This window comes from Suricata suricatta, chromosome 11 (assembly GCF_006229205.1).
Source record: "Suricata suricatta isolate VVHF042 chromosome 11, meerkat_22Aug2017_6uvM2_HiC, whole genome shotgun sequence".
Classification (NCBI taxonomy): domain Eukaryota; kingdom Metazoa; phylum Chordata; class Mammalia; order Carnivora; family Herpestidae; genus Suricata; species Suricata suricatta.
In genome coordinates, this window is record NC_043710.1 from 47,590,598 (window position 1) to 47,599,391 (window position 8,794).

Consider the following 8,794-nt stretch of genomic DNA (forward strand, 5'->3'; position numbering starts at 1 on the left):
TTTTTTACTTTGCTTTTCTGTTTGGAGTGTCATTGTAACTACTGTATTGTAAATGATGGAAAATAATTGCATATGTTAAAAAAATAAATTGTATTTTATTAAAAAAAAATAAGGGTGCCTGGTGTCTCAGTTGGTTCAGCATCTGATTTCTGCTCAGGTCATGATCTAGTGGTTGGTGAGTTCCAGCCCCACGTTGAGCTCTGTGCTGACAGCTCAGAGCCTGGAGTCTGCTTCAGATTCTGTGTCTCCCTCTCTCTTTGCCCTTTCCCCATTCATGCTCTATCTCTCTGTTTCTCTCTCTCTCTTTCAAAAATAAATAAACATTAAATTTTTTAAATTAAAAATAAAACCTTTAAATAAATAAAACTAAGCATACATATGATCCTGGATATACATCATAAAGAAATTAATGTTTATGTCCATCAAAAGAACAGCACAGAAATATTGATGGCCATTTTCTTTGTAATTGCTCAAAACCTGAAATGACCCAAATATCCATTAATAGAATGGATAAATAAATTCATACAATAGAATACTACACAGCAATGAAAAAGGACTATTGATATATACGCACACAACATGATGAATCTCCCTGACAATGATGAATGAAAGAAGTCACCCCAAAAACAGTATATATTGTATGACTCCACTTATACTAAAGTCAAAGACATGTAAAACTGATCGATGGTTGTAGAAGTCAGAATTGCAGCTACCCCTGCGGGAGATACTGACAGAGAGAGGGCATAAGAAATCTTCTGGGATGTTTTCTATTTGTCTGGATAGTGATTATAACTGTTATACTCACATATGCAAAGATTAATTTGTATGCTCCATTATATATGTTATATCTCAATAAAAAGTTTTAAAAGAAACAATCAATAGAATTTGTCTATGTCAACCATAACCAGCTAGAAAAGATAATAGAAAATAAGATATAATTCACTAACAATCCATATTGATTTCCACAAAACCATAGTAATTGAAAACATACATCAGTGTCACTGGTTTGGAAACAGATAAATAGGAAAATGGAACAGGGCCAAGAGCTATGGACTAGATCCTTATATAAATGGGGATTTCATAAGTGACAAAGTTGACACCCCAAAGTAATGGGGAGATAGAGGATGTATACTGGGTAGTTTAGGAAAAAATTGGTTCTTTATAAGGATAGAAATAAAACAGGCTCCCTACCTCACACTATGTACATTAGTGGATCCCAGATAGATCAAAGACATCATTTTGAAAAGCACAATTCTAACTAATAGAAAAAGTGTAACAGAATTTTTTTTTTTACTGAGAAAAAGGGAAAGATTTTTGAAACCCAAAACCAAAAATGTGTCTACATGAAAGGGAGGATTTCTAGGGGTGCCTGGGTGTCTCAGTCAGTTAAGTGTCCAGCTTCGGCTCAGGTCATGATCTCACAGTTCGTGGGTTCAAGCCCCATGTTGGACTCTGTGCTGTCAGCTAGCTCAGAGCCTGGAGCCTGCTTCAGATTCTGTGTCTCCCTTTCTCTCTGACCCTCCCCTGCTTGCACTATCTCTCTCTGTCTCTCAAAAAATAAATAAAAATTTAAAAAAAAGAAAGTAAGGATTTCTGTCCAATAAAAGATAACATATACAAGGTCAATAGACAGATGCCAGACTCTGTAAAGATATTTACCACATCTAACACCCACAGAGGATTATTTCTGTGGGTCGTCACATATGTGTGGAATTTTTGAAAATCAGTAGAAATAAGACCCAAGAGAAAAATGGGAAGATGTTATTAAAAGGTAATTCATGGAAGGGGAGGCTTGAGTTACAAAATAGGACAAAATAGGACATAAAGAAATGATCAAGGTCACTAGAAATTAGTGAATCATGAAACAATGAAATACCATTTTTATTCTGTTAGAATGACAAAAAAGATAAAGTTGTATGAGACCAAATAATTACAAGTATATGAGAAAATTGGCACTTTTGTGCACTGCTCATGAGAATATAAACTGGTTCAACTATTTTGGAAATCTGTCAGTGCTTCGCAAAATCAAATAATGCTTACACACTATAAGGCTGTACTCCCAGTCCTAAGGTTTATATTTCAAAGTTTATTTGTCAGGGCTTTTTGTTGTTGTAGGGGGAAGTAGGCAACCCAGATATCTATCACTAGAGCACCGGAAAAGATAAAAGTAATAAATTTACACCATGGAACACCATGCTGCAAGTAAAAGCAACAATCTCTACGTTCCAATCCATAGCCATAGGAGCAGATCTTTGAAAACACACCAGTGTGTTGAAAAGGAAGCAACTCAATGAAATTTATAGCATAATGACATGGATGTAAATTACAAACCCATATATATATACATACCGCTTCTGATCATAATGGATAACTATAGAAATATCCTTTTTACTGTAAACAACTATAAACTGGACAGAATATGTGAGGTATTGATTTTTTTTGGTAAAGAAAAAGAAAAAGATAGTGTAAGACCGTGATCCCTAAGAGAAAGGGAACTTACAAAGTGAGTGCCATGATTGTCCATTTACCTAAGAATAATTCTTACCTACAGTTCACAGAACTAGGTTCTGACAGAACATAGGGATCCTGCCAACCTAAGGAGGCAGAGATTAGAGTTCAAGACAGGCAAAATTATTAGAATCTTTGGGATGAAATTTCGTGGAGAAGAGAGCTTTATGGAGACGATCCCTGGAAGTCTGTGTAGAGGTCTCCCATGAGAACATGGCTGCTGGTTGTACGGTACATACATATAGTGAGACCACTGAAGTCTTTCCAGATAGAAGCTCCCAGGAGCTTAAAAATGGAACAGAGATACTAGAGATCCAGCAGTCTGGGTGTCCCTGGAGTTTTAACCCTGAAAAACTGGAGAAATCTCATTAACATTCCTGGACTTCAGCTGAAACACTAAAAAGGATGTGCCTTAGGTGTAATAACCATGTCTTAAAGAAAAACTTACACTGGATTTACCTTAACAAAACCTAGAAACAAACTCTCAAAGATGTCTAATGTGTTTTTAGGAAATACACATGGAAAAATTAGCAGTAAAGGGGTATCATGTCTGCAACTCAATCTCAAACTTTTTGAAAAATATATGGAAAGAGAATGACAAAGCAAATGTGGTAAAATGTTAACATTTGGAAAATCGGGTAAAGGATATATGGGAATTCTTGGACTCTTTATGTAAAGTCTGAAATGATTTCAAAGTAAAGAGTTACAAAAATAAAATAATTTAAGACTACACCACATCACTTAAACTTTTTTTTTAAATAACAGAAATTTATTCTATCACAGTTCTGGAGGCGAGAAGTCCAAGATCAAATATTTGCACCTGTCTCAGTTAGGAGGAGCATGGAACTCTTGATCTCTGGTTGGGTCTAGAGATTACTTAAAGAAAAAAAAAAGATGTCAGCAAGGCTAGTTTGTCCCAAGGCTTCTCTCTTTGGCTTGCTGATAGCTGCCTTCTCACTGTGTCCCCACATAGTGTTTGCTCTGCATATCTGCTTCTCCGGCATCTCTTTTTATATGTCCTAATCTCCTTCACTTATATGAACCCCAGTCAAAGTGGATGAGGGCTCTTATTTGATTTTGCCTTTTTTAAAGCCCTATCTCCAAATATAGTCACATTCTGAAGTACCAATAGAGCTTTATTGTATGAACTTGGGTGGGCCACAATATAACATCTCTAGTCCTCTTCCTTTTTCTAAATCCTCTTAGTTTCTTAAAACATTTTTATCTATTTTTATTTATTTATTTTTTTAAGTAAGCTCAATGCCCAGCGTGGAGCCCATGTTTCTTGAAACATTTTTAAAAAATAAAAACCAACTATGATTGTGGATTTTTTAAAAAAATATTTATGTATATGGTGGAGAGTACAAGGGGGGAGAGGGGTAGAGAGAAGGAACAGATGATCCTAAGCAGGATCTGCACTGACAGGCTGACAGCAATGAGCTTGATGTGGGGCTTGAACTCACAAACCCTGAGATAATGACCTGAGCTGAAGTCAGATGCTCAACCAACTGAGACACCTAGCTGCCCTGACTGTGGATTTCTAAATTTGTTCTTATAAATCTGTCAATAAGTCTTTGCATTACATATTTGGGGCTATGTTATTTTGTGGTGAACTTAAACTCTTTTTAAAAATTTTATTTATTTAAGTAATCTCTATACCCACATGGGTCTTGAACTCACAACCCAGAGATCAAGAGTTGCATGCTTGGTGCACCTGGGTGGCTCAATCTGTTAAGCATCAGACTTTGGCTCAGGTCAAGCTCACGGTTCTTGAGTTCGAGCCCCACCTCAGCCTCTGTGCTGACAGCAGAGATCCTCTGTCCACCTCTGTCCCTTCTATCTCTTACACCCTCTCTCTGTCTCTCTCAAAGTAAAAAATAAACTTAAAAATAAAAAGTTGCATGCTCTTCCAACTGAGTCAGCCAGGTGCCCTGAACTGAAACTTTTATCATTATGAAATAATTATCTTTATCTCAGTAACTTTTATCATTAAAGTCTATTTTAATTGATATTTAAAAAACAATCCTCACACAAAATAACATATATTCTACAAGGATTATAATTATTTAGGGATACATATCAAACATATTAAAGTGGTTGCTCATGGAAGTGAAGGAGATGCTAAAGAAAGTCAGAAATGGAAGGAAGAAAAGTAGAGGAGTCTCACATGGGCTGATGACAATATGTGCTAAGAACTGAGATGATATATAATTAAGTCAAATTTTCACAGCTGAGACCCCCAAATTAAAGAATACAAGTAAGAAAGGGAGGTAGGAAGGATAGAAGGAAAAATATTAAGACTAGAAAGATGGAAGAACAGACTACAATTCAAAACTGTTAATTTCTTCTTAAGTTTATTTATTTGGAGAGAGAGAGCGCCTGTGCAAGCAGGGGAGGGGCAGAGAGAGAGAGAGGGAGACAGAGAATCCCAAGGAGGCTCCATGTTGTCAGTGCAGAGCCTGATGTGGGGCACCATCCCATGACCATGAGATCATGACCTGAGCCAGAATCAAGAGTCGGACACTTACCTGACTGAACCACTAGACACCCCCCAAAATTATTAATTTTTAAAGTGTTCAGGAGGACTTTTCAGATGACTATATGTCATGGTTTCTGAACTTAGAGGATGAGAAAAAGACGCTCCTGCAAATGGAGTAAAGATGAAAAGCATTTCAGGAAGAAGACATAGTAGACATATGGACATAGAGTAATGAGAGCACGGAGAGTGTTGGAGAGGAAAGGAGAGAACAATAATGAAAGATGAGTTCAGAAAGGTCAGTTCGTGTGAAAACATTAAAGTATTATGTTAAACTTAGTGCTATAGATAAAAATACTTGTTAAGACACTACTGTGGAGGTGCCTGGGTGGCTCAGTCAGCTGCACAAATGACTCTTGATCTCAGCTCAGATCTTGATCTCAGGGTTCAGACCCTTTATTGGTCTCCATGCTGGGTGTGAAGCCTACTTAAAAAAAAATAAAATAAAAAGACAGTACTGTGAAGTGGTTTAAAAGCTCAGACTTAAATAAAAAAGACTTGGATCTGAATTTGAACTGTCCCATATGGCAGTATATGATGCTGGGCTAGTGACTTAATCTTAAAGTGACTCAGTTTCTCATTATGAACACTTAAATAATAATGATATTGGGTGCCTAGATGGCTCAGTCAGTTAAGTGTCCAACTTCAACTCAGGTCATGATCTCATGGTTTCTGAATGTGAACCCTGCATCTGACTCTGTGCTGACAAGTCAGAGCTGGAGCCTGCTTTAGATTCTGTGTCTCCCTCTCTCTCTGCCCCTCATCTGCTCACACTTTCTCGCTCAAAAGTAAATAATCATTAAAAATAACTTTTTAAATAATGATGTTTATCTCAGTGAGTTGTGAAAAATGAGTAAATGTACATAAAGCTCCAAACACTGCACCTAGCATATATTAGAAATCAGGAAATGATTGTTATTGTTATGAGTATTTTGTCATCACCATCATTGTCATCATCATGCTTATTATTTGAACCAGAGAATTACCTGTATTTTAGAAAGAGCACTCTGGTAGTAATGTGAGGGTTGACTTGGAAGGAGTGCAACTTGACAGCACTTCATTTCAAGCCTGCAATTTACCTCTCACTTTCTGCCCTAGGACTTCTCTATTTACCATCTTGGGATTCTCAGGGGACCTGCTTGAATACTTGTACATGTTTAAACCTTGTGGGGCAACTCTTAACCAATGAAAACAGGAATGGGCAGTGTCTTCCCCTCTCCTCCCTGAGGTGGACAGTCCTGAGATACATTTCAAATAATTTCTCAGATGGCCTCATGGGATCTACCCAGTTGCCCAGAATAGTGGCTAACTCCATAGCCCATCTTTGTCTTGACTTCTGCCTCTTTCCATGTTGTCCTTTACTTTTGCTCTTTGGAATCACACTCTCAAATAAACACTCAAGCTGTCATCTCAGAATCTGCTATGGCAACCCAGGTTAAGAGCATTGTTACAGAAAATGGTCTTAAAAAGCAGACCCTCAGGTGGCACCTGGGTGGTTCAGTCAGTTAAGGGTCTGATTTCTGCTCTGGTCCTGATCTCATGTTCGAGAGATTGAGCCCTGTGCTGGGCTCTGCGCTAACAGCATAGAGCCTGCTTGGTAAAAGGCAAAAGATTTATAGGACCTGAAGAGAAACCAGAGTATTGCATAGAGCCTGCTTGGAATTCTCTCTCTCTGCCCTTTTCCTGCTCTTGTGCATATTCTCTCTCTCTCTCTCTCTCTCTCTCTCAAAATAAATAAATAAACTTTAAAAAAGCAAGCAAGCAAGCAGACCCTCAGGAAAGAATTGTATCCCCTAAGGAAGACTTCATTGCTGTTGATAACAAGTTTAGTTAGAGGACTTAGATGACCTCTGACCTGCCCCAGAAGCACACTTACTAAGAATCTCACTTGTAGTTGATTGGGATGTGGTGCTGGTGAAAAGGAAGTATTGGCTATACATACAGTGGCTGTGGCACTTGAAGAGCCCGGGGCAATGATAGCTATGAGATTATGGTTCAAGTTCACTTTTTTTTAGCACTGGAAGACTGGAATTATAAAGGAAAAGGATAGGGGCACCTGGGTGGCTCAGTGGGTTAAGCGTCTGACTTTGGCTCAGGTCATGATCTCACGGTTTGTGAGTTTGAGCCATGCTTCAGACTCTGCGCTAACAGTATTCTAGAACCTGGAGCCTGCTTAGGATTCTGTGTCTCCCTCTCTCTCTGCCCCCCTCCCACTCACACTTTGTCTCTCTCTCTCTCCCAAAAATAAATAAACATTAAAAAAATTTTTTTTAAAGGAAAAGGACAAACTCCTATAAACCAACCACTCTACGCTATGAAAGTGAAGGCGTCTATGACAGCATTTCAGGAGACCCTTAAAGCCTGTAAAAAATTGTAGCCTGTGCTGAAAACCAGGCCTGTGTTGTGATTGTCAGAACAGTACTGCTTCAAAGCCTCAACAGATCTCTTACATCAAAGCCAGTCTCTGATAGAAAGTGGAACTCTGATATCTAGGATAAAGATAATTAGATGGGTAAGCATGAGAATTTTGAACCCCTGGATTCTCCTAAATCCTCCAAGTTAGCAAAAGCAGAAAGGAAGAAGCCTTGCCAGGAGAGGTCCTTCCCTTCACCTGAGGATTCTGCAAAGATCTAACCTGAGGCAAATGTCTCATAAGATGATTCTTTTCTTCTTAAGATCTAAGCCTGTCACCCTTCACTGCTCCAGGCTAATACTGATAACTAGAGTTTAGATTTTTACAGTTCAGAAGCTAAAAATGACTTCGACATATTCTACAAAGTGTAAAATATTTGCTGTCTGGTCCTTTAAATAGTTGTTTGAGAAACAGTTTCTAATTGTAATTGGGACCCAGTAGAGCCCAAGCCCTTTTCCATGGGACACAAGTGACAATGCAATCAGCATTCCCAGTCACATGTTGTGTGTTACAAGATCTACCATGTCATAAGGTAAAGCATTCTGGGCGACCTGGCTAGCTCACTTGGTAGAACCTGCGATTCTTGATCTCAAGGTTGTGAGTTTGAGCCCCATGTTGGATGTTAAGATTACTTTAAAATAAAATATTTTAAAAAATAAGGTCAAGCATTCCATGTACAATAGAAATGCTAGATTTGGATTGGGTCTAAGCAGGATCAGAAGTCATGAGTAAATTACAATAACAAGTGACCCACATTCCTGTGTCATTTACCTCTGTAGTACTACTATAAAGCCTCTCTTTCAATTCACTTCAATAATGGGGGCAGCACATTTAGGCCTGGTTCACAGAAAGGTCAGCTACTATGTTGGGCCTAATAAAAAATGGATTATGCTAAACCACAAGTCTACTCAGGTGCAGCCCTAAAGAACCCGTTGGTGGTGAAGGAAAATTCTCCCAGCAGGTAGAGTTGAGAACAGTATACTTATTCATCACTTTATACGGAAGGATAAGTGGCTTGAGATACGGATATATATATGGACTCTACTGGTGAATGCTCTATCTTCTCAATAAGGGTCCTGGAAAAAGAAAAATTGGAAGATGGAGACAAAAAGAACTGGAGAAAGGTAAATGGGTGGACTTAAAGAAATAGGCACAAAGTGTAGATCTTTGTGCCTCATTATAATGTCCATCAGAAACTACACATTACAATGTGCTCAGAAACCAGGTAGGGAGGATGTCCTGTCCTATGGATGCCAGCCAGGCTCTCCTTGGCCATCCCAGTGTTTAAACAATGAGCCTATTAAGGGAGTGGCAAAACATCAGGGATGGGGACTATG